General features: G+C 35.0%; 1 long non-coding RNA gene across 1 annotated transcript; it reads left to right on the forward strand.

Annotated features, from left to right (window-relative positions):
- Window positions 1-697: 697 nt before the first annotated feature.
- LOC122230609 lies at window positions 698-26657 on the forward strand. The gene is made up of 3 exons (XR_006207616.1): window positions 698-958; window positions 12936-13060; window positions 26425-26657. It is a non-coding gene; the product is annotated as an uncharacterized LOC122230609 (long non-coding RNA).
- Window positions 26658-27021: the final 364 nt, after the last annotated feature.

Genomic DNA, 27021 nt, shown 5'->3' on the forward strand with positions numbered 1-27021 from the left:
AAAAATGATTACCAGGCTATGTGAGATCTAACTGGTAAAAACAAAGGATATTTTATACCTGGTACTCTCATATTTAAAGTAAGGAACAAGGCAGTGTGATGCAATTCAAAGTGATCAAGACCATTAGGACCAGAAACTGATGGGTTTGAATCCCTGCACCATCACTTAGTGTGTGATTTTAGCAAAATTACCTAATTTATCTAAGCCTTAATATATTCATCTGTAAATTTCTGAATAACAAAACCTATTTCACTAGCATCTTGTGATGACCAAAAGATATAATATGTAAGAATGTAGCTCATATATGAGTAGATATTAAATACTTTTTTCTCCATCTTCTGTACTACTCATTTCCTGTCCTAACTCATTAGAAAGTAGTAAAATGAGGTCAGAATTGATGTAATATGATTAGTAAGGAAATGGTCATGTCTCTAGTGTTGGCACACCTATGTAGCAACCTGAAAAATTGCTTTTATATAGGAGGGAAAATTCTTTTCTTTTTAATGTTTGTTTATTTTTGAGAGAAAGAGCATGAGCAGGTGAGGGCAGAGAGAGAGGGAGACACAGAATCTGAAGCAGGCTCCAGGCTCTGAGCTGTCAGTGCACTGTGAGATCAGTATGAACTGTGAGATCATGACCTGAGCGAAGTCAGGTGCTCAACCGACTGAGCCATCCAGATGCCCCTAGGAGGGAAAATTCTTGAGAAATGTAGACACCACCGCAAGAGAAGAATTACTTACATGTTTTCCTTTCCATTTCTGAAGTGTCAAAATAAAATAAACACAAAACTTTGAGGAATTGAGGGGACACGTGGCACACGGATAATCTTTACAACTTGATGCTGTTGCTTATCATTTTGGAGCCTCTCTGGTGAAAGAAATAGAAGACAAAAAATGTAAAAAGGGTATTGAGTGGATCAACCTGTGGTATTTGCCACAAAAATACAAGTCTGCAAAAGGTAGGAATAATATGTCATGGGAATTCATGGAAGAAAATAACTTTTGGCTATCATAAAGGAGAGACTTAACCTCATATCATTTGAAATGATAGTTGCAGGATTTTGGTGAGTAGAAATTGTCAGATTTGGAGTATTTTCAGTGAATCAAACAAAAAAAAATATGAATTGACACAGAAGTATGAGAGATTTTTTAAATAAAAACTTCTGCCCTTTTTTTAAATTTTTTAAATGTTTTATTTATTTTTGAAAGAGAGAGAGAGTGGAGTGGGGAGGGACAGAGAGAGAGGGAGACACAGAATCTGAAGTAGGCTCCAGGCTTTGAGCTGTCAGTACAGAGCCCGATGTGGGGCTTGAACCCATGAACTATGAGATTATAACCTGAGCTGAAGTCGGATGCTTAACCAACTGAACCACCCAGGTGCCCCTGAAAGATTTTTTTTTTAACAGAAAAGTGAGTAACCTAATGTATTTCAGTTGCAAACTAGACCCAGGGTAGGATCAGGAGATACACTACAAAAGTAGCTTGGTACCTAATTAACAAATGAGCCTATGTGAGGTTTTCCATTTCCTATGAAGTTAACATATTTGAAGATGCATGCACTATATTAGCTGCTTTACATATGTTTCTGTTTAATTCCCAAATCAATACTAAAAAGAAAGCATCATCTCATTTTATGGAAAAGGAAACTACTGCCAAATTGAAATTAGATGACTTAAGGTTATACAACTTATCAGCAGAGAGACATTGAAAAGTTTTGACCAGGGAGGTTACATGATGGGGAGTACAAATTCCTATAGTTATTTGATATTGGCTAATTAAAATTCTTAACTGAATTTTACACCAAATGTAAAATTAGAAGCTATTGATTACTGCAGACACAGAAGCATCATTCTTCAGTAGCAGATGATAATGTCTTAGTAGCTTTCCTTATGGAAGCAAGAGTGACCAACCTAGCATTTCACTTCCTCCCTCTTTACAGCATATCATTGAAGGTGTTTTTGTCCTTTCTGGTATATTAAACAAGCTATCTAGGCAATTATTTCAGGATTTTTATCTACGTTTTCTTTGAGGAATACATTAATCCATCTACTCTCCCTCAATGACTTAGTTTGGATTAATTTTTCAGTGTCATTTGAAGACAGCCAAGCCTTGAGGAAATTTGAAACATGACAAAAGCATGTGGTTAAGCAAACAACAACATATGCAAATATATGATTCTAGTGGAGGAGAAGGACTTAGTTGAGTGGCTAGGGAGATATAATTCTCTGTGGTTGTTCTTACTGAAATCACCAGTGATCTCCAAATGGGTAAATTCAAAAACAACCTTCAACTTCCATCCCATCTTATCACTTGGCAGTATCTGCTATAATTTATAGAAGTTACTTCTTTTTTTTTACAACCACTTCATTGAGGTAAAATTCACATGTAAAAAGCTGTAAATATTTAAAGTATGTATACAACTTGGTATCTTTGGACATAAGTATACGTCTGTGAAACTGTCACCAAAATCCATGCCATAAACATACCTGTCACTTCCAAAAGTTTTATCTTGACCTCTTCATTATTTCTTGGTAATAAGAACACTTAACATAAGATCTACCGTCTTAGCAAATTTTAAAATATACAGTACTGTGTTATTAATATAGGTGTTGGGCTCCTGGGTGGCTCAGTCGGTTAAGCATCTGACTTCAGCTCGGGTCAGGATCTCATGGTTTGTGAATTCAAGCCCCACATCGGGCTCTGTGCTGACAGCTCGGAGCCTAGAGCCTGCTTCGGATTCTGTGTCTCCCTCTCCCTCGGCCCCTCCCCCACTCATGCTCTGTCTGTCTGTCTCTCTCAAAAATAAATAAACATTAAAAAATTTAAAAAATAAATAGGTGTTATGCTGTTCAATATGTCTTTAGGATGGATTCATCTCCCATAACTGAAACTTTGTACCCTTTGACTGATACCTCTCTGTTTTCCCCTCCCCCTAAGCCCTGGCAATCACCATTCTACTCTCTCTTTATAAGAGTTTGACTATCTTAGATTCTTCATATAAAAAGGATCATGTAGTAGTTATCCTTTTGTGACTGGCTTTTTCCATTAAGGTAATATCCTACAGGTCTATTCATGTTGTTGTGAATGGCAGAATTTCCTTCTTTTTAAGGCTGAATAAATAGTATTCCACTGTGTGTGTGTGTGTGTGTATGTGTGTAAATATATATATATATATATTTACACACATACACACACACACATATGTGTGTGTATATATATATATATATATATATATATATATATATATATTCTTTATCCATTTGGGTGGTTTTTGATCTTGGTTTTGTGCATAGTGCTGCAGTGAACATAGGCATGCAGTTATATTTTCAAGATTATAATTTTAATTCCTTTGGATAGGTACCCAGAAATGAGATTGATGAACTATATGGTAGTTCTGTTTTTAATTTTTTAGGTACTCTTCATGCAGTTTCCATAGTGGCTACAACAGTTTATTTTCCCACTGCAGTGCACTAGGGTTCCCTTTTCTCCACATCCTTGACAAATTTGTTATCTGTTGTCTTATTGATAATAGCCATTCTAACAGATGTGAAATGGTATTATTCTGGTTTTAATTTGCATTTTCCTGATGATTCATAATGTTGAGTACTTTTTAATATACCTGTAGACTCTTTGTATGCCTTATTTGGAGAAGCATCTATTCAGATGCCCAGGGTTTTTTGTTTGTTTGTTTGTTTGTTATGTTTGCTTTTGCTCTTATGTATTTTGGATATTAAACCTTTATCAGATATATGACTTGCAAATATTTTCTCCCATTCCATAGGTTGCCTTTTCATTCTCTTTATTGTTTTCTTGCTATGAAAGATTTTTAGTTTGATATAGTCCCAATTGCCTATTTTTGCTTTTGCTGCCTGCACTTTTGATGTCTTATCCAAGAATTACTGCTAAAACCAATGTCAAAAAGATTTTTCCTTATGTTTCCCTCTAGAAGTTTTAGTGTTTCAGGTCTTATGCTTAGGTCTTTAATCCAGTTTTAGCAAATTTTTGTGTATGGTATAAGATAAAGGTTCAATTTCATTCTTTTACATGTGTATATTCAGTTTTCCCAACACCATTTATAGAAGAGACTGTATTTTCCCTGTTGTGTATTCTTGGCACCTTTCTCAAAGATCAAGTGACACTTATATGTGGATTTTATTTTGGGGCTCTCTATTCTGTTTCATTGGTCTATATGTCTGTTTTTATGCCAGTACCATACTATTTTGATTATTGTACCTTTGTAATATATTTCAAAATTAAGAAGCATGATACCTCCATCCTTGTTCTTCTTGCACAGAATTGCTTTGGCTCTATAGGACCTTTTGTTGTGCCATATAAATTTTAGGATTGTTTTTCTATTTCTGTGAAAAATGACTTTGGGATTTTGATAGGGATTGCACTGAAATCTGCAGATTGTTTTGGGTAGTATGGACATTTGAATGATATTAACTCTTCCAATCCATAACACAAAATGTCTTTGTAGTTATTTGTGTCTGTTTTTTCTGTAATCAGTATTTTATGGTTTTCAGTGCACATGTCCTCTACCTTCTTGGTTAAATTTATTTCTAAATATTTTGGGGTTTTTTATCCTATTGTCAATGGGATTGTTGTTAGAATTTTCTTTTCAGATAGCACGTTGTTGGTACATAGAAAAATGTAATTTTTATATGGTGATTTTGTATACTACAACTTTGCTGAATTCACTTTTTAGTTCTAATGAGGGTTTGTGTGTGTGTGTGTGTGTGTGTGTGTGTAATCTTTAGGATTTTCTACATATAAGATCATGTTATCTGCAAACAGAAATAATTTTACTTCTTCCTCTCTCATTTGGATTCCTTGCATTTCTTTGTCTTGCCTGATTGTCCTGGCTAGGACTTCTAGTACTATGTTGAATAAAAATGATGAGAGCAGGCATCCTTGCCTTGTTCCAGATCTTGAAGGAAAAGCCTTCAATTTTTCATCATTGAGTATGATACTAGCTGTGGGCTTTCTGTATGTGGTCTTTATTGTGTTGAGGTAAGTTCCTTCTATACCTATTTTGTTGAGGGTTTTTATCATGAAAGTGTGTTGAATTTGTGAAATGCTTTTTCTGCATTTGTTGAGATTATTATGGAATTTTTATCCCTCATTCTTCTAATACAGTATATCACATTGATTCATGGACATATGTTGAACCATCCTTGCATACCAGGGATTAACCCCACTTGGTCCATCTGTATCATCCTTGTAATGTACTGTTGATTTGGTAGGCTAAGAATTTGTTGAAGAATTTTGCATCCATATTTATCAGAGAAATTGGCCTGTAGTTTTCTTTTCTTATGGTATCTTTATTGGCTTTGATATCAGGGTGATGCCGGCCTCATAAAATGAGTTTGGAAGTGTTTCTTTCTTCTTCTATTTTTGGATGAGTTTAACAAGGATGAGTATTATTTTTTTTAATGTTTGGTGGAATTAACTTGTGAAGTCATTTGGTCCTGGACTTTTTCTTTGATAGAATATTTTTTATTTCAGATTCAATTTCCTTATTTGTTATTCATCGATTCATGCTATTTTTTCTTGATTCAGTCTTATTGTATTGTGTGTTTCTAGGAATTTATCCATTTATTTTACATTTCCAATTTATTGGTATATAATTATTTGTAATAATCTCTTATGATCCTGTTCATTTCTGTGGTATCTTTTTTTCTTGATTAGTCTAACTAAAGACTTTGTTGATCTTTTCAAAAAAAAACCCAACTTGTTGGTTTATCGTTTTTTATTATTTCTTTCTACTAACTTTGAGCTTAGTTTGTTCTTCCCCTTTAATTCCTTGAGGAGCAAAGTTAAATTATTTAATTAAGAACTTTCTTATTTTTTAATATAGACATTTCCTGACATAAAATTCCCTCTTTATACTGCTTTGCTGTATTCTGTAAATTTTTGTATGTTATGTTTTTATTTTCATGTGTCTTAAGATAGTTTCTAACTTCCCTTTTGATTTATTTTTTGATCCAATGGTTGTTCAAGAGTACATTGTTTAATTTCCATGCATTTGTGAGTTTTCTCATTTTCCTTTTGTTATTGTAGTTTTATTTCATTGTGATTGGAAAAGATACTTGGAATGATTTTAGTCTCCTTAAATTTGTTGAGATTCATTTTGTGACTTGGGATGTAATCTGTCTTGGAGAATGTTCTACATGCACTCAAGAAGAATGTGTATTCTGCTGTTGAGCGAAACATTCTGTATGTGTCTGTCCGTTCCATTTATTCTAGTGTTGTTCAAATGAACTTTTGCCTTATTGATTTTCTCCATTATTGATGGTGGAGTAGTAAAGTCTATTACTATTGTATTGTTGTCTATTTCTCTTTTAATCAGTCAGCATTTGCTTCATGTACTAGGTGCTCCAGTGTTGAGTGCATGTATATTTATAATCGTTATTTTTTTTTGGTGAAATTGACTCTTTTTGATAATATTGCTAAACATTTTGTCTTTCAAGACAATTTTTGGCTAAAAATCTGTTTTGTGTGGCTTAAGTATAGCCAGCTGCTTTCCTTTGGTTACCATTTGAATGGATTATATTTGTCCATCCTTTCACTTTACTCCATGTGTATCTTTAAATCTAAACTGAGTCTCCTATGGACAGCATTCATTTGGAAATTTTTTTCATCCATTCAGCGACTTTACATCTTTTGGTTGGTGAGTAATTTGATTGATTTGAAGTAATTTATTGATAGAAAAGGACTTACCATTGCCATTGTGTTGTTTTCTGTCTGTTTTGTAATTCTTTTATTTTCCTCTCTTGCTGTCTTCCTTTGTGATTTGGTGAAGTTTTTTGATAGTAATATACTTGATTCTTTTCTCTTAATCTTTTTTAATCTACTGTAGGTTTTTTCTTCATGGTTGCCAAGAGGCTTGCACAAAACTTCTTATAATTATAACAGTATGCTACAAACTGATAACAACCTAACTTCAATCATATACAAAAGCTTTACAGTTTTATCCTTTCACACTTTATGTTATTGATGTCAGAATTTACTCCTTTTTATACTGTACGTCTTCAATCAAATTTTTGTGGTTCTACTTATTCTTAATACTTTTAGCTTCAGAAACTCTTTCTTAAAACTCTCTTTGATTAGTTTCTACAACAACACTTTCCTGATTTTCTGACTTATAAGTGTTATATATTTTATATAATTTGTTAAGTTGTTTAATATTTTGGATAGTACTTGGGAGGCAATAGGTGTGGCAAAAGCAAGGGAGTAGAAGAGTGATAAAAATCAAGTACTTTTAACCTTTAACCCGATCTAAAGATTCTTCACAGTCTGGCCTCTGTCTACATTTTCAACTTCATCTCTAAACCAGATTAACCTGCCATTCCAAATTTCTCAACCAAGAGCCACTTAGCAATCACAGCCTCAATAAAATCTTCCTAGAGTCTCTCTAGAAATTGTTATTCAACTTACTGGCCTCTCACAGCTCTTATTTGTATGTATTTATAGTTGAACGAATTGTATTTATGTGCAATTATGTATAAAAAAATATCTCCCCCACTCTCATCATGTCATGAGCTTCTGAAAAGCAAGGAATATGTCTAGTTATTGTGTACCCAGTAACTACTGATAAAAATAAGGTTTAAAAAATCAGCAAATGCATATTTAATAAACAAATGAAAGTTCAATGAATTAATACTCCCTGGGCTTCTTATTATTTTCCACAAAAGAACTATAATAATTCTTTTCCTCCTTAAAACTTCAAAATTGTTATATCGAACTAAGAAAACGAATTACAGAAATATTTTTATAAACAAAAAGTATATGCACAAAGTAGACCAATTTGAATGTTATGAGTCCACAGTTCTTCTGATGTTACAAATAGCCACACCCATGTATACAGGCACCTGCACAGAGACACAAATGAAACTAAATGCTAATTCTTACATTTCCCAATGTACAGAAAAGTATCAGTTTTGCTGATTTGGTAGCCCTGCAACTGAATGCTATCAAAGAAGAGGTATTAACTTTGTTCAACATAGCTTTTTTTTTAATAAGATGGTTTATATTTATTTTTTAATTTGAGAGAGCAAGAGAGAGAGTCTAAAACAGGCCCCACGGTTGAGATCATGACCTGAGCTGAAATCAAAAGTTGGACACTCAACCAACTGAGCCACCCAGGTGCCTTCATTCAACATAGCTTTTTGAATTGTCTTAGACTACATTTTATAAATGAGATGCACAGCTGGAATGTGACTTGACCTCTGTTTCTGGCAAGCTTTCAGATGCCTCTACTCCAAGTAACATAAAGGAAGTGTTTGGTTTTTTTTAAGGAAGTTTTAATCTAAAAAGTTAATACAAAGGATAAGATTACTAAGATATTTTAAAATATGCATCAAATTTTTCATCATTCATTGATTTTGCAGATGTCGCCTCGGTACTATTGCTCATGTTGCTGATGAAGCTATGCTATATAAAGCACAGCTCTGTCAAATTCGAGAGAGTTAGTAGAAAGATATTCTTTGTCAGAAGTTTAATTGACAAGTACATATTCCGTGAAAACTGTCTGATAACCTCCAAAATGTCATGCTGCTTTTGTAGGGTCTCAAAGAGACACCATTATCAGGAAGGAAAACAAGAGTTCTTGTGATTTATTTTTGGTTGCTCTAAAGAATTATACAAATGCAGTAAAACTCTGAGAATTCTGCACATATTTATTGCTTCGTGTTTGAAGAGATCTCACCAGAGACACCTTAGCGTAGATGTAAAACAACCCTCTGAATGAATGAGAGAAACTAGAAAGAGCTGTACTAAGTACATGCATATGTAAGACACAAATCTTCAGATTTTTCCCCCAAATATTGACAGTACTGATAACAATTGATACAGAGTCTACAGAACTCTAAAAATAATCCATGTACAAGGCAATGGGATTGAAGGCAAGGTGATAGTAAAGAGTCAAACCCTCTGTTTAGCATAGCAAGGTTGCATATTTTTTATGTGTCAAGAGAAAATCTGGAAGATTCTGTATTTGTGACATTCTGCCAGAACCACACCAGGAAGGCTGCTCACAGAATAAGGTAACTCCAGAAGCAGAAGAATCTGTAGAACAGGAGGAATGGTGGAAGATGACAGATTAGACCTAAATGTCATCCCAGACCTCCACTTGATGCACAGGAGACCTGCAATCCTCTTGTGCCAAATAGTGGCTTTTAGACTCCTCTACCACCACCCTTTCTTCAGCCCCCTATTCCCTATCCCTGCCTCTCTCTAACTATGCTTTCCCCTGTTTATGTATCACACAGACATACCATCGAGCCACTAGGCTAAACCAATCCAATCAGGAAAGGAGTCTAAAGCAAAGTATTTAAGTAGGCATTTACTCTCAGGGCTGTGTATGTACCTCCTTAAATTTTGATCACTAGGAACCTTACCTGTCCCATCTTAGCTCCAGATGTGAGGGAAGAGTATAATGGGGTATCTTAGTTCAGGATGCTATGACAAAGTACCATAGACTGGATGGCTTACAAACAACAGAAATTTATTTCTTGCAGTTCTTGGAAGCTAGGAAGTCTCAGATCAAAGTATTCACAGATGTGGTGCTAGTGTGTTTGTTTCCTGGTTTATGGATGGCTGTCTCCTCTCTTCTAATCCTCCCAGGGGAGGAAGGGAAGAGAGAGCTCTCTGGGCCCTCCTTTTTAAGGGATTAGTGATCCCATTCATGAGGGTTTTACCCTGGTCACCTAGTGGCTTCCCAAAGGTCCACCTCCTAATAGTATCACATTGTGGATTAGGTGTCAACATAATGAATTTGTGGGAGACATACACATTCAGACTGTGGCATAAGGTACCTTTAGAATCCTCTCTGTATGCACTGCAGGAGTTTGACTAGCGTCAACAACTTATTGAAATTTATAGAACCTTATTGCTAGATTTATAAAGTTATATATTGGTTCTTGTTGCCTTTCTGTCTTCAGCTTTGGCCTAAAATTCTAGGGAGCAGGAAAAATATCCTTTAACTTCTTGTTACCCATAGAACAACAAAGAGAGTTTACTTGGAGTTTTTCACTGTTATAAACAGTTTAATGAGTTGTCTTATACATGTACTATTTTACTTCATTTAAATTATATCTGCATAATAAATTCCAGCAATGGGATTACTAGTCAGATGTTATAAACATTTTTGGGACATGTTGCTTATGGCCAAGGTTCTTTTGAAAAGAATTTTACCAACTGTCACTGTAAATTTGTATGGTTGTGTTCACTTCTCCACAACCTGATGTACATATAAGTATTTTAATTGCTAATCCAATTGGCATAAGATGATTAGATTTTATTCTCAGCTCTTGAATATTTTTACCTCGTTGTGTCAATTGTTTTAGTTTTTGGCTTATTTTTATAGGACAGTTTTATTTTTTTATCTGGTTTGTGAGTTTGGATTATTTAAATTCATAGAAGAATGCTAGTATTTTAGTAAATTACCTAATTTTAACTAGACTCTTTGTTATTATTTTTTCTCTTCTTTTTTTTCTTTGACATCACCATTATAGTGCTCTTTCTTTTCAAAATATCTTCTGATTTCCCCCCCCCCCCAACCCATTTATGCTGGGTTTGGTAAGTTGTATAAAGAAATAAAACTGGAAAATTAACTTATTTATTGATTAAAAAAACTTCATATTGACCAGTATCTCCATCATGCCAACATTTAAGATCATAAAGTTTTAATGTATATAAGATAATAAAAGAATATTAGCTAATATGAAGTTAAATGTTTTTGTATTTTATAAATTCCCTAAAATGAGATTTAATATTAATTAGTATTTCAATCAAAATCTATGCTTAATTTTAACAAACTACAGACTTTAGTAAATTTAGGAAAAATTTATTATTGAATGTGAAAAATTTAATTCAAACTTACTGGACCTCTTTTCAAGGATTTTGCACTGATAATTATAGTTGTGTGTGTGTGATAATTTTAATTTTTAACTTTAACATTCTGCTTTTTTACATTTCTATATGGATATTTTAATTTGTTTTTGAGCAGTAGAAATACTTCAACCCAACTTTGGGAAGTAGTAATTATGAGCAAGTCTAAATCTTAGAATCTGATAGACAAAAGCAAAATAGATAGACATGAGTAAATATTTCAATAACATTGGTTTCCTAGAATTATGAACCACTTTACCATGATTTATACTTGTATGCAGAGAATTGGATGCATTGCTTACTGCCCGTCTCTAAGAGAAATATGTAATAAGATGGTCACATACCATCAAAGATGCAATTAGATACTTGGGAATATAATAATATGTTGTTTTAGAATAATTACTTAATAGCACTTCATAAAATGGTGGGTTGTATTTTTACATTCTTTAAATTTAAGAGGTAAATTTTAAGTAATGAGTTTGAGAGTTGATACTGGTACACTTGGTTAAAATCAATATTATAAATTTGTTCCTATTAATGTTACTAGTTTTCTATCTTGAAGGCAATGGAACAAACCAAAAATGAAGTGGCTAAGTCTCACAGATTTGACTAGCAGTAGTATTTATGTTTTGTAAGTTTTGCATGACCATGTGAATACTAACTCCAGTTAATCAAATTTTAAATTTATTTTGAATGATGCTAAATATGACCAAGTCAAAAGTCCATGTACTCATGGAATATGTCAAGCAAAACAATTAATTTTTTTTTTTTAATTTTTTTTCAACGTTTTTTATTTTTATTTTTGGGACAGAGAGAGACAGAGCTTGAACGGGGGAGGGGCAGAGAGAGAGAGGGAGACACAGAATCGGAAACAGGCTCCAGGCTCTGAGCCATCAGCCCAGAGCCTGACGCGGGGCTCGAACTCATGGACCACGAGATCGTGACCTGGCTGAAGTCGGACGCTTAACCGACTGCGCCACCCAGGCGCCCCAAAAAAATTAATTTTTTAACTGAAAGTGATGTCCATTGATTTCCTGACTGATCTAGACAAGCAGTAGAAAGATTGCCAATGAGTAACCCAAAGGCTTAAAATAAGTTACATTTATACAATCCTTATATCTTCCAAAGTATGTACAAGTACATTATTTTCTTTGATTCTCTTATCAACTCTATGAATTAGGAAAGCCCAAAATTATTAGTTTCTTTTTTTTCCCCTGAGATGTTGACCCCAGCTAACATAGCCAGCAATCTTATGGTATTCTACCCTTAGTCCCACAAAGAATGACATGTAGTATGCTACTAACTTATTCCATATTAAATGTTAACAATTTGATGTCCCATGCCTACTAGAAAAGGGCTTTCACATAACCCCTCAAATCTCAAAATATTTGTGATTGCCTTTCAGTTATTTGGTAAACACTAGTTTTGCTCCCCAGGTAGAATAAATTTTGTCATAATATTGTAGAATAAATATGTCATATTGTCATATGACCATTCTCCCGAGTGTCATAATGAAACTTGCTCGCAATTCTCTAATTGATTCTCTAATTGTCTGGTAGATATTGATAAATGTTAATTACAAAAAGAACTAGCCAAATATCCTTATTTAGTTAGTATGCATTTCATAACACAGCTATTACAGTTTATATTCATACACACACACACACATCTTTTCTTCTTCTTTGACTTCTAAACCTGTTTCACTTAAAAGTGGCTATGGGGGAGCACCTGGGTGGCTCATTTGGTTGAGCTTCAGTCTCGGTTTCAGCTCACTTAATGATCTCCTGGTTCATGAAATCGAGACTCCCCACTGACAGCACAGGACCTGCTTGTGATTCTCTCTGTCCCTCTCTCTCTGCCCATCCCCTGCTTGCTCTTTTTCTCTCTCTCAAAATAAATAAACTTGAAAAAAGTGGCTATTGGTAGCAGAGGAAGAGCTACAGCTGCATCAGTACATCAAAGTCAGCGTGTATTTTGGCCGAAAAAGTTTCAAGAGAATAAAAAAGAAATCATTTGTTTCTTTTTTTCTTTCTTTTTTTTAAGGATGAGCTAAGAAGAGCCAGTGAGATTAAAGTAGACTGTGAGCCTTTGGCGGACTTCTCACAAGAACAGGAACTTGAGGAGGCAGAGTGGTGATGAAAACCGATCATTTGGTCTATCACAATATGGTGAGCATTCTCAGATTCAAATCATGAAGAAAAATAAGTTGTAAGTTAGGGAAAATATGAAGAAAACAATGTGGCAAATCAAGGAACTAAAAGCAGAAATGGCAGTGGGGGGATGAAAGTCGTGAGTACTGTTTCCAGAAAAAGCCACCACCATTGACTAATTGGTTCACTAGTGGCCAGGAGGTTTAAAGGTGAGGGGAGAATAGGTCTAAGAACCTGCTGGAAGAAGATAAGGTAGAAACTTAGAAATGTTGCTAACAAAACACTTGAATAAGTGAACATGAATCAAAGAAAAAGTGAATTAAGAGAAATGCTTCTAGAAAATGAAAAATGGACATTAAATACTATACTGAAAGAAAACCTGCAAAATTTCAGATTTAGCAAAGAATTTTAATAATCATCAAGACTTGGAAAATTCAATTTTTCATTTTTATTATTTGGAGGGATTATAATTATCTCTAATAGAATGACAAATCATTTTTAGCTCTTATCTCTCCATGTTTCTGAGGCTATTTGACATAATAGTCAAAGTAAAGTATCATTTTAATCACAGTCACTGCTTATCTTGTTCAGGCTGCTTACTGCCCAGTGTGAAGGAGCCATTCATAGATTACCCATGCAGGACACAATCTGCACAACCCTTATACATGCCTCTGATTCTAAGTGTAAATAAGAAATCAAACTACATAATAAATGGTGGGATCCTGGGAAGAGCAAAAGATTAAGAGCCATAACTTCCTTGTTCAGGTTATATACTCCTACCTGGATGACATTCTTCAAATCAGTCAACCTCTCTGAATCACAGTGTGCTTATTAGCAAAACAATGATAATAATATTTACTTTCCAAACCTTATACAGTTGTCTGAATTCATCAAAAAATGTTTCATAAAACATCAAGTTTTATAGAAATGCATATTATTATTTAGGATAGTAATGTAATCATAAGGTAACTCTGTTGCCGTGTATATGAATTTTAATAGTTATTAGGAGACAGCCTGGCATACTGTATCATGTCAGCTACAGTTCCAAAGCTAGAAGTAGTTGTTTAATAAATGAACTATTTCCTGTGTGTGTGTGAAATGGATACCCAAAATGTTACCATCTGTGAAAAATACTTTTAAGTTTAAATTTTTAAAAATTTTTTTTTCAATATATGAAATTTATTGTCAAATTGGTTTTCATACAACACCCAGTGCTCATCCCAAAAGGTGCCCTCCTCAATACCCATCACCCACCCTCCCCTCCCTCCCACCCCCATCAGCCCTCAGTTTGTTCTCAATTTTTAAGAGTCTCTTATGCTTTGGCTCTCTCCCACTCTAACCTCTTTTTTTTTCCTTCCCTTCCCCCATGGGTTTCTGTTAAGTTTAAATTTTTTTTAATGAGAGAGAGACAGACAGACAGAGCCTGAGTGGGGGAGGGGCAGAGAGGGAGACACAGAATCTGAAGCAGGCTCCAGGCTCTGAGCTGTCACCGCAGAGCTGGACGCGGGGCTCGAACTCACGAACAACGAGATCATGACCTGAGCCAAAGTCAGATGCTTAACCAACTGAGTCACCCAGGCTCCCCATAAATACTTTTAAGTTTGTACTAATTTGTAATTCTCTATATTAGACTTAGAAATCCTGGTGGTCCCCATTCTCCTTACTATTCTTTTTAAAAGGCTTTTAGTTTCCCAGTGCATTGATTCACAGTTATGATAGAGAGTATCAACAATTTATAAGCTGTAGTGGATTGCCAGTTTGAGTTTCAGAGAAGTAACATAGAGAGCAGAGGTGTTCTGTTGCAAAAGCCTCTTGCCATGCAGTCTATTTTCCAGATGGTGGAATGCTCCAGGAATCTCAGCCCTCTTCCCTTCTTTATCCACATTCATATTGTCTCAACTGTTCCCATGGCTGAAAAATTTTTCAATGTTTTCCGATTATAGTCCCAGTCCTGAATTTCCCATGACCTCTAGACTTAGCTATCACATGACTCTGCACCATCCTTGTGTGTCCAACCTACATCTCCAGATCACCAGATCAACCTCTCAGTCTACCTAATTTGTTTCTCCCCAAATTTTCCCTATTTTTCTTATAGTGCTACTAAACCCTTGGTTGCTTAAGTCAAAAATATGGATGTCATTCTTGACCCCTCCTTTTCCTTCTCATCCTCATCTAGTCCATCAGCAAAAGTCCTATTGATTCTACTGTAATATATATACTTTATCATGTCCTGTAAAATGCTATATGATCAGATCCCTGGCCATTATTTTAAGCTCACTCATCTATGTAAAACAGGCCTTTTTACTTGTTACTCTTCATAGCTCAAAGCCCTCTTGGAAATTATATTTCTACTTATGTGTTTATTTATTGTCTGTCTCCCCTGTTAGGAAAGGACTTGTCCAGTTTTATTCACAGATCCGTACCTACAATGCTGCCTATCACAATACTTGTGAATGAATGAATTCATAACCATAGTATGAATCCATCAGTGGAAACGGGCTGGGAATCCATGGGAATCAGACTAATAGCTACACATGATCATCAGTGTGCTAGATGTTCTTCCATAAATGCATTCTTTGTTAACGAAATACATTCTTGGCATTCCTTTTGAATACAGAGAGCCAAAAATATCGTATTGATTCAAAGAAATAATTCTACCTATTTTCAACTCAAGTTAATTCTGTAAGAATGGAAGCTCTAAAAACTAATAAAGAGAAAGTCATTTTTGTTTTTGTTTGAACTCTTCATCTCTCAAACTTCCTTCCCTATATCCTGAATGTTTATACTTAGGAATTCATTTCATCTTTCCTCCCGTAGTCAAACATGATGTTCAGACTTGATGATGGCGATCATAAGAAGTAATATTATGCCAAATCCTTTCAAATTGTGCAATAGCTAAGGCACATAAAAATGTGCCATGGTGGTAAATCTGTTTTTCTACTCTTCAAATGTCTTATTTGCCCTAACAACTTTTCAGACAATACCCTTAATCGATTAACTTTGCAGTGTCATTTACATATCTCTTACCAGAAAAGTAATGTCTGCTTCAGATCCTAAAATTGCATTTGATATCTTTAAATGATCCCAGATAATAACCCTCAGAGTTCTCTGGACCTGACTGATAATGAATTTTATAGTCCACTATAGTGTTCATTTGCTCGGGCTTGCAATAAATTAACTACCAGGAGATGTATGAAATGTGCTGTTGTAAAATCTCTGGTTTTTCTCTCTTGAATTTATTTGAATAATTACTGAAGTATGTCTCTTTTTTTTCAGGTCAAATTTAAACTTCTAATCATGGAGTTTATACCTCCTCCCATATTCTATATGTTGGTTGAAGTTACCTTCTTTTATCTACTCTCTCAAGCCAGAAGATTCATTTCTTAATGCCCAGCTTTCCTTCATTTCATATATCAGCTGGGTTACCAAATCCTCTCAGTTCTGCTTACAAAATATCTCTGGCACCTACTCCTTTTTGTCTTGAACTGTGACCTCTTTGAAAGATTGACCCATTCTAGCCTCACAGAGATGTATTGACCTGGTTTCTGGCTGTACCACACCTTCCCCGTAAAACCAAAGTTAGCTCAGGGTCATGTCCCAAAGCCTTCTCCCTGCAAGGCAGTAAGATTTGGCAATGGTGGGTTGCAGAGATTCTACTTTGAGGTAGGAGATTCTACAAAAAGAGTGTTAAGAGGTGGTATCAGACAGGTAGGGCTTCAGATCCTGTCTCTGCCTCTACCAGTGGTATCATCTTGGGCAAGTTCACCTCTCTGGAACTTAATTTAACCATATGTGACTTTGAGATAGTAGTGCACACTTCATAGGGTTGTTGTGAAAACTACATAAGATGGTGTTACTTAAAGATATTTCCTGACGTGTGTTGGATGCTCACCGGATGCTAGTTCTCTTACTGCATTTTCCTGCCACTCTGGGCACCATCGTATGTTACCCACAACACACTTGCAGAAACCCTGCATTGTTTCCTAGGCCTCTTGTACTGATCTCTTTTGAGTAGCAAGGATTTCCTTTTTTTCTCAACAAAGATAATGGGACCTAATGAGACCCTATTCTGTCTCAGGGAAACTGTTTCATTCTATGCTTCTGAAAATCCTCATTCTAGAATAGCTGGAAACTATTTCCCTTCATGCTGTCTTCTTGTTTTGATATATACATCAATGACTCTTTTTAGATGAGAAACAAAAGTACAGATTTTTTAGCCTTCTCTATCCTACTCTTGCACATTTTTCCAAACTCAGTTCTGACGCTCACTCTTTTTCACTGTTTGGCTTTCTCATAAAGTTCATCTTTTTTCATTCCTTTGTGCCCACATGACCAGTCTCTCTGATTAGAATGCCCATCCTCACTTGTGCTTATATGTTTGGCTAATGCCTGATAGTTTTTGCTAAAGTCCTTTAGAAAACTTTGTCAGCCATGGCCTCATCTCAGTCAATTTTTCTCAGCTTAGTATTCCCCTTGAACTTTCGTATGTCTCTGTAAGTATGCATCTTGTCATATTTGTGCTGTTTATGTACGATTTGTCTTCCCCACTATCAAATAAACTGTTTGAAGAGAGGTAGTACCACAGCACCTACAATATGCTTAAAGGTCCATAAATAATTACTGGCTAATGGAAGGTGTTATTATCATTTTTCCTATTGCCCTTACCTATTTAAAAATTTCTTTCCAAGATTTTATTTGTCAAACTGTACTACCATTTTTTACCCTATGTCATAAACAAATATGATTTTTATGTAAATCTATTTTCATGTACTCCTGAACATCAAGATTTAAAAATCTAGATAAATACTTTAGTATGTGTGCTTTTCTCATTTGTATGAAAATAACATTCTGCAATTGAGACTTTAAGCTGAAATATTTCAAAGCCTTTTTCAAACAAAATATCAAATCTTTAGAAAAATTAATTCTATTTTAGTCAATTTATTAGATAAAGAAATTGGAAAACAATGGAGCATAATTTCATCAGCCTTCAAAATAAGCACTCTCCTTTTTCTTCCCAAATTTATTTTATATTACAAAATGGTGCACCAAAGTATATTTACCATGATAGCCCTGAGAGAAACTCCTTACTTGAAAAAGGATGAGGAGATATGGTAATAACCAGCATCCAGCTATTATACACATTTAACCTCAAGACAGCCAGGCCATAAGAAATCACACTCATCCAGAATCTGTATCCTTCTCTCCTGGGATAACTTAATGAAATTCTATGGTTCTCTGCATGGAGTCTTCACCACTAAGGGGAAGGTCAGAGAGAGCAGAGCATTTGAACATATAGCCGGTAAGCCTACTCTATGGTAGATCTAGACCAGATCTAGAAGGCTTGAAGATTTCTCTAATTTTATCTGAGGGGGGGGAGGGTAATTGTACTGTCTCTTTCCATATATGTACTGTCTCTTTCTGTATATGTGATATATTATTTACATTATTTTAAGATCTTTTAATAAATTTTGTCCCATCTCTTGAGAAATTTGGAAGGTAATCTATATCTCTACAGTCTTCGGTCTTGTGTATGAGAATTTTCAAGTACCTACTTCGTAAAATAGCTGACAGTGGGGAACTTGTACTTCTTGACAGAACACGAGTGGAGAGTGTCATTCAAGTTTGATTAGTTAAGCATTAAAAAATATTAGTCTCATGCCTGGGGAAAGATAAGAATATCTTTAGCCCCTTTTCATTACTTTAAAAGGAATTTTCTAACAAATTCAGTTTGAATACAATGTCTGTAACAATGGGGAATGGAAAATTGAAACCTATAGATAATCCAAAATTTTATTTTAAAGAGCACATTAAACCTTTGTCCCCAATGAGTTTCTTAACACTTAACATTGCTCGGAGTTGAGAATTAATTTGTGTGGATTCTGCCTCTTTATTTGACACCTTACCCACAGAGGAGGGGTTGATCAATAGTAAATTAGGCACTCAATACAGAGTAGCCAGAAAAGATTGAAATCAGAAACAAAAGGACTTGAGTCAATGACAAAATTCATATCTAGCCCTTGAAAATTTAAAATAAAATAAATCTTCATTTTGGTTTTATTATAACAATGGACATTCTAAGAACTAAATGCAAAACATTTTGAGTGTGTGAATTTTCTGGAAAGGATCATCTCTTATCATTAATATCTTTGATCCAACTTTCTGGATCAAAGAGTAAAATAATTATTTCATATTGTCTCGAGTCCATTCCTTCCTAAACAACAAAACAGAGAAAAAGAAAACGTGTTTTTTTTCAAGTGCTTTTTATCAACAGAAAATCATTTGTAGATGTGGTCCCATTTCAAAGGTAGATAAGTAATAGTTTTTATTTGTGGTGCCAAGCCAGCATGCAAACAAACAAACAAACAAAAAAACCAGAAAGATCTGTCCTGAGGCTATGTTTGGTTCTCCCGTTCCTTTGAAAAGACTGACCACCCAGCCAGCCAGTACAGTCCAGCAAACCCAGCAGCAACCACTGACAACTTCCTCCACAGGCTCACCAGCACTTCCTTCTGCCTATTTCACGACTTCGGTTTTGTCTCCAAACTCTAATAGTTTGGTTGTGTGACTTCGTGAGAATTATCCACTAATTTCTAAAGGGATATTCATTTTTTATTTACAATCATTTGAGGATAAGTTAACATTCTTTATTTGTATGTAACATGCAGAATCTGAAAGCCAGCACTGAAATTATCAAACGAAGCCTAAGTAATTTGTTGGATATGCCTAAACAAATAGGCAGGCACCTGGGTGGCTCAGTCGCTTAAGTATCCAACTCTTGATTTCTGCTCAGGATACGATCCTCTGGATCATGAAATAGAGGCTGCGTGGGGCTCTGCACTAGCAGCACAGAACTTGCTTGGGATTCTCTCTCTCTCCCTCTTGATCTGCCGCTCCCCTGCTTGCTCTCTATCTCTCTCTCTCTCAAAATAAATAAGCATTAAAAAAATTGTTTAACCCCCAAGTCATCATTAGTCTAATATATATGATGGTATTCCTCTAATTTAAGCAAAACTTAACTTTTAGTCTTATTTGCAAAATAAATGGAGTCATATTATAAATATAAAAATGAATTTTTTATTTTGAAAATAACTTGGCAGAGCATATAAAAAAATTCTCCCTGAGCATTTAAATATTTAATGTAGACATAATTTTTGTAGTGTATTTGTTACCCTAGAATATAATTCTAGAGGGATTGTAATCCCCTTGAAGTGATGTGCAAAACTGTATGTCCTTGCATATATTATTTTTGGAGAAAAGATAAAATAGCTTTCCTCATAACCATGGCATAGAGTAAAATCTATTTATTATGTGTTAATTCTTCTGTGTGTGTGTGTGTGTGTGTGTGTGTGTGTGTGTGTTTAAATACTAAAATATGCCCATGTGTATGGACTCACTGAAGTGTATGAAGAATAGCAAAGAGTCCACCAACATATGCACATAGATATATTTTCAGAACAGCAGGACTCTTCTTGGTCATAACATAAATGATATGTGTTATAATGGTGCAATTTTATTATTCATTAGCTCATTTTATTACGCTCTGGTTTGTCATCATAAATATATTAATTTCTCATGATTTCTCTTGGGTATGGAAAATTTTTCTTTATCGAGAAACCAAATACCTTGAAACTAATAGAAGCACAATAGATTTGAGAGGATCTATTTAATGAAAACACAGTGAAGTGATACCTCACTAAATTTTGGTTGCTTTATTTTTTTAAATACAAAAAACTATTTTGGATTTTTAACAAGTGACCATGCAGTAGAGAGCTGGAAAGGTGAGCACCGATGTTATGTTGCCACCTATGTCTTGAATTAGGAGACTGATGGACTTGCTCCAGACAATTCAGGTTGTGTAAAAAAGTTTTTGGGTAAAAACTGGTGTCACTTCACAAAAATGCTTTTCCCTGGTTGTTTTTCTAATCAATGTGTATGGCACATTTGAAGTAGAAATGGATTTTAAATAAATATTATGTATACATTTGAGATAGAGTTTCATAAAAGAAAGACTGTGTCCTGTTCAGCACAGCATTCTCTGTGTCTGACATTCAATCAATAATTGAATGAAGAAACAATCAATCCATTGGACAGTATATACAGTAAATCCATAGTTATCCTGCTGTTTCCTGCAAGTTGTTGTTGCTGTTTCCTGCAAGTTGTTGGCACATTGTGTGACCTCAGGAATAACTCTTTAGATGTTCTTATATATATGAGAGGAATTTTCTGTTATGATGGATAAGCATGATACAGAAAAGTGATAACCTAGTTGTGGTGCACAAACATTTTGACCTATAAAGTATAATAGTGATAAAAATATTAGTAGCTAAGTTTTATAGGGTCCTTGTCCCTTAAAGGATATTAATAAAAATTATATAAACAAGACAAGAGAGAATGCTTTTAATATCTAACAGGCATACTCCAAATTATTTAATAATCTAGAGAATATGCTTTGTTAAATTCACTGTTGCTGAGGAAAAGTCCAGACTTAGTTACATGTTACTTTGCAGATATTTTTCTAACACAGAAATAATTTCTGTCCAGGAACAAAATAAACCCAACTGGCATAGATTATTACTCCATAGAACATTAATCAGTATTAAATCTTACCTAGATCTTGTACTAATAATGTTTCAAAATGACTATAAATACCCAGATCCTCAAAATGCTATGGGTCAGCCTTGCCATCTGATTGGCTTATCCATTAATTAGCACACTGAATAAAATCTTTGACAAATATTTAACATATATTTGTAAATGAGTCATGTTGTTAACTTTTTGAAAATTATACTTACACTATGTAGGGATGATTGTATTCTTCATAACCACATGAGCAACGTACTAAAATCATCTCCTTGTACTGTTGTTATTATTAACAGTGATTGGTACTGCTGTCATCCCTGTGAGGAAACTGAGAATTAGCGAGACTAAGTGACTTGCCCAAGGTCACACAGTCAGTAAGGATTACAGACTCTAATGTCATAAGCCTGTCCTCTTTTTTTTTAATGTTTATTTATTTATTTTGAGAGAGAGAGAGTGTGTGTGTTGGGGGGGGGGGACTCGGTAGCTGAGATCATGACCTGAGCCAAAATCAAGAGTCAGCCACTTAACTGACTGAGCCACTCAGGTGCCCCCTCAAGGCAAAAACTTTTGTCTCTTTTGCGGAATCAAGGCAAACCTTTTTCTTTTTTTTTTTTTTTTTTTTAATTTTTTTTTTTTTTTTTAACATTTATTTATTTTTGAGACAGAGAGAGACAGAGCATGAATGGGGGAGGGTCAGAGAGAGGGAGACACAGAATCCGAAACAGGCTCCAGGCTCCGAGCTGTCAGCACAGAGCCCGACGCAGGGCTTGAACTCACGGACCGTGAGATCATGACCTGAGCCAAAGTCGGCCGCTCAACCGACTGAGCCACCCAGGTGCTCCAAGGCAAACCTTTTTCAAATCACCCCAGGGTTTCACATTTGACATTATCAAGAATTGATATTATAGCAAAATAATGATATTTGAAAGTTATATTTGAGATCTTTGAAAATTTTATCAAGAGTCCCAGGAATAAAAAGCCTTTGGATGTTGGATGAATACAGAAAATATTTGCAAAGTTTTATTTTCTTTGCTGTTTTGTTTTTGTCTTCAAACTGGCAAACTTCAGACTTGTGTGACAGGGTTTAAGTGTTTTGAAATCACCATTCTCTTACCTGAACATTCTTCTTTAGGATGTGAGAGTCTGAATCAACAACACTTTTTCTTTAGCTGTTAAGGAAAGGCCATGTATGAGAGATTTTTGCATCTTTAGACTTTTTTTAGTTGCAAAGATAACAGTTTATCTTTGTCTGCAGTGTTCTTTATCCTGGCTGTAAACTGTTTGGAAAATTGTCGTTGTTTCCACTGGTAAACTCTGCTTCTTTGAGAGTTATATTTAGATCAAAGCATATAGAGTGAACAGGGCTCTGCCTCTCTTAGGTGTCTAGAATGTTCTCAAACTGCAACAAGGAAAAAATAAAAATAAAAGCCTTAACTGTTTGCCCTGAGCCTACTACATCAAAACACCCTAATCTACCTGTTAAAATAAAAGTATATTTCTTGGCCTCCTTCCTGACCTACTGGATCAGAACCTCTGAGCTGGGATCAAGAAGATAGTATTTCAACAAACAATGCAGATAACCCCTGCACTCTATAAAGCATTAAAAATAAATCCTCTGTATATTGTTATAAAGCTTGCACTTATACACAGATTCTTATCTTTTTAATCAGAAAAAAAATCTACCTACACTTAAAAAAAATTTCTTAATGTTTATTTATTTAGAGAGAGAGAGACAGAGTGCAAATGGGGGAGGGGCAGAGAAAGAGGGAGACACAGAATCTGAAGCAGGTTCCAGGCTCTGAGCTGTCGTCACAGGGCTCGAACTCACAAGTGGTGAGATCATGACCTGAGTCAAAGTCAGATGCTCAACCAAATGAGCCACCCAGGCACCCCTACTTACATTTTAAATAAGTAGTTTAGGAATCAGAGTTCACATGCTAAATTCTGATGAAAGGAAAGTTATTTTGTTCCATTTTTGAAAAATATATAGATTGGCTGCTAAACTCAGGAGGATATTTTGTTTTATATATGGCAAGTAACTACTTAGTAGGACGAATATCCTCTTACAAATTAGCTAATCATGTTCCTAATTCAGTGATTTTATTTCTGGGATAGAGATGGTGTATTTGGATGTAAAACCCAAAGTAGGAGTCCTCTAATCAGTAAACTCCATGTGATAAATGATTGAATTCCTAAATTAGAACTGTAAGATGTTGTGTGTGAGTGTGTGTAAACAGATGTATACATATACATACACACATAAGGTAAGCATAATACTTTTGTGTATGTATACACATATGCGTGCATGCACACACACACACACACACACACACAAATACATTGGTACTCTACCACATAAGCAGATACAGTGCTTTCCCTACTTAAAGAATCTCTCTCTGCCAAATTTATACAGTTATGCAGTATTTGATATCTATTTCAAATAGTTTAGAAGTCAATAAACCACGCATATTAAGCAATTAGCAATGTTTTGGTTATTTTTCAATTTTCTGTTCTTCCTTTCAGAACTGATTCAAAAAGACTATCGTTTCCCAGTTCTTAAGTTGAAACCAAATTCCTTCCTACCATGAACTTCATCTATGACTAGATCATACATTCTCCTAAAGAGAGATCCAAATTAGAAGTAAATTGAACCATTAGTGGGACCCATTTGATTCCCCATGAATAAGTCTTTCCCAGAGCACTTGTTACCTGGTCTGTATTCTCTGGGAATGAGCCTTCTAACGCAAATGAGAAACATTCCTCAGGGCACTTTCAGACCTTTGCGTTAGTTGTAGCACACCAGTGTGAAGGATCCTAGCTTGATAATTTTATGGGCACAAGCACTAAACCCAAACCAACACCTTTACTGCTTGTTCTGATTATTCTCCAGATTCTAGCCAGCAGAAAAGTAAATATCATTGATTTCCCCTTACTATCAGCAAAGCAGGTCAACACCTATTGTATTGTCTGTGGGTCGATATACTGCCCCTTTGGTCAGATGGGTTCCATACTAGCGCTTAGCTTCTTTTGGAAGTCTTTGTGATTCTGTGCAACCAACTCACAACTTTAGGAAGAACGCAGTAATTCCATTATTACCACAGAAAACTAAGGTTCTGAATTAACTCAATGTCCTCATAAAAGTACTGTTAGCAAAAAGATTGTCTCTCCCATTGACGTGATTGTTTTTAATACGGAGAAGACCATTTCCTCTTTTAGTTTTTATTTTTTGTGCTGAGTCACACAACAGTGTGTCCTAGTAAATAATAATTCTCTGAAGATTTTATTTGTTTTCCATAGTGAGCCATATAACTATTTGGAAACATTTTGGTATCCACAAGGGGTTTGTTTTGTTCAAACAAAACGAAAGAACAAAAGAACAAAAGAACGAGTCATTTGCGTTGGATAATAGAAATATTCAGTAAATGCTGAATTAAGGTGAAGCTACAGAATTCCTTAATACTTTAAACTTAACCTGTTTGCAACTTATTAAGGACTGATATTCATCGATATGTTAATATAGTCCATCGAATTATAATTCCAAGCTATATTTGCAATGCCCCCATCTCTGAGAACCTGACAGCACTATACGCAAGTAATTTGCGATCCTTTTGGGACTCCAGTATTTCCTCATTCCTATCCTTAGCTCTATAATTATAAATTAATGATGATGACTTTTAACTTTGAATTATTAATACAGTATCATTACAACAAAATGATACTTTGTAGATTATAGGGAAAGCATTTCATACAATTAAAATCAATGCATTAAGTAGCACCTTTTTATGCTATTTTTATGCTATCTCATTCTTTTTTATTTCAAGTATAATTAACATACAGTGTTATATTACTTTCAGCGTACAATAGAGTGATTCAGCAATTCTATATATTTCTCACCAAGGGAAGTGTATTCTTAAACCCCTTTATCTGCTTTACCCATCCCCCACCTACCTTCCCTCTGGCAACTACCAGTTTTTCCTCTGTATTTAAGAGTCATTTTTTTGTTTGTCTCTTTTTTCCCCTTGTTTTTTTTTTTCCTTAAATTTCACATATGAGTGAAATCATATTGTATTTGTCTTTCTCTGACCAACTTATTTCACTTAGCATTATGCCCTCTAGGTCCATGCATGTTGTCTCAAATGATAAGATTTTATTCTTTTTTATGCCTGAGTAATATTTCTGTAGGTATGTATATGTGTGTATGTATATATACATACATTTCTTTATTTATTCATCTAATGATGGACACCTGGCTTGCTTCCATACCTTTGCTATTGTAAATATTGCTGTAATAAACATGGGGTACATGTATCTTTTTGAATTAGTGTTTTTGTTTTCTTTGGGTAAATAGTAAGGGAATTACTGAATCAGATGGCATTTCTATTTTTAATTTTTTGAGGAACCTCCTTGCTGTTTTCCACAGTGGCTGTACCAGTTTGCATTCCTACCAATAGTGCATGAGGGTTCCTTTTTCTCCACATCCTCACCAACACTTGATATTTCTTATGTTTTTTATTTTGGCCTTTTTTTTAGTTGCAATATCAGGAATCCAATCAAACTATCCCCTGTTAATAAAGTATTTGTTAATAAAAAGAATTTGACTTACATAACTGAATAGGCCATGAGTTTAAAGTCACACACAATGTCACAAGGGCTTAGTGTTTCTCCATATTCTCAGCTCTGCTTTCCTCTGATAGCTTCATTATCAAGCCTTCATTATCTTTATAGAAATAGGCACAACTCCAAGCTTTATATTTTACTAGCCTAGCAATACCAACATAACAGAAAACCTTTTTTTCCAATAGGTCCAGCAAAACTCCTGATATTGAGCATCATTGCAATATTTTGATTAGCCAACCTGAGGCATGTTCACAGTGTAAAAGCTAAGAGTACATGGCCAACGTCTCCTGAATCACAGGGAAAAGGAGTAAAGAGGAATGGTTCCCTAAGGAAAATCAGTTGTTCTTCCTGGGAATGAAGATAATGAATTCTTCATAGGGAAAAACAAGAAGTATTCTCCATAATCTCTAGAAATGGATCCAGGGGGAGACACTTGACAGGAGAGGGCATGGAAGCTCTGTAGCCTTGTGCTATGTATCCAGCTGACTGTTCCTGAGTCACAGTCTTCTGATAGTAAACCAATGATCTAAAATATGGCTACCCACACCTTTCTGCAGGAGAGTTTCTTCATGATGAAAGGAAGAACCCAGATTCACCGTATGGTGTACTCATTCAAAGGCACTTTAATGATGGAAATATTGGGACACCTGGGTGGCACAGTCGGTTGGGCATCTGACTCTTGATCCCAGCTCAGGTCATGATCTCACAGTTCATGAGTTCAAGCCCCGCATCAGGCTCTGTGCTGATGTCATGGAGCCTACTTGGAATTCTGTCTCTCCCTC

Source organism: Panthera tigris, chromosome C2 (assembly GCF_018350195.1).
Source record: "Panthera tigris isolate Pti1 chromosome C2, P.tigris_Pti1_mat1.1, whole genome shotgun sequence".
In the NCBI taxonomy this organism is placed as follows: domain Eukaryota; kingdom Metazoa; phylum Chordata; class Mammalia; order Carnivora; family Felidae; genus Panthera; species Panthera tigris.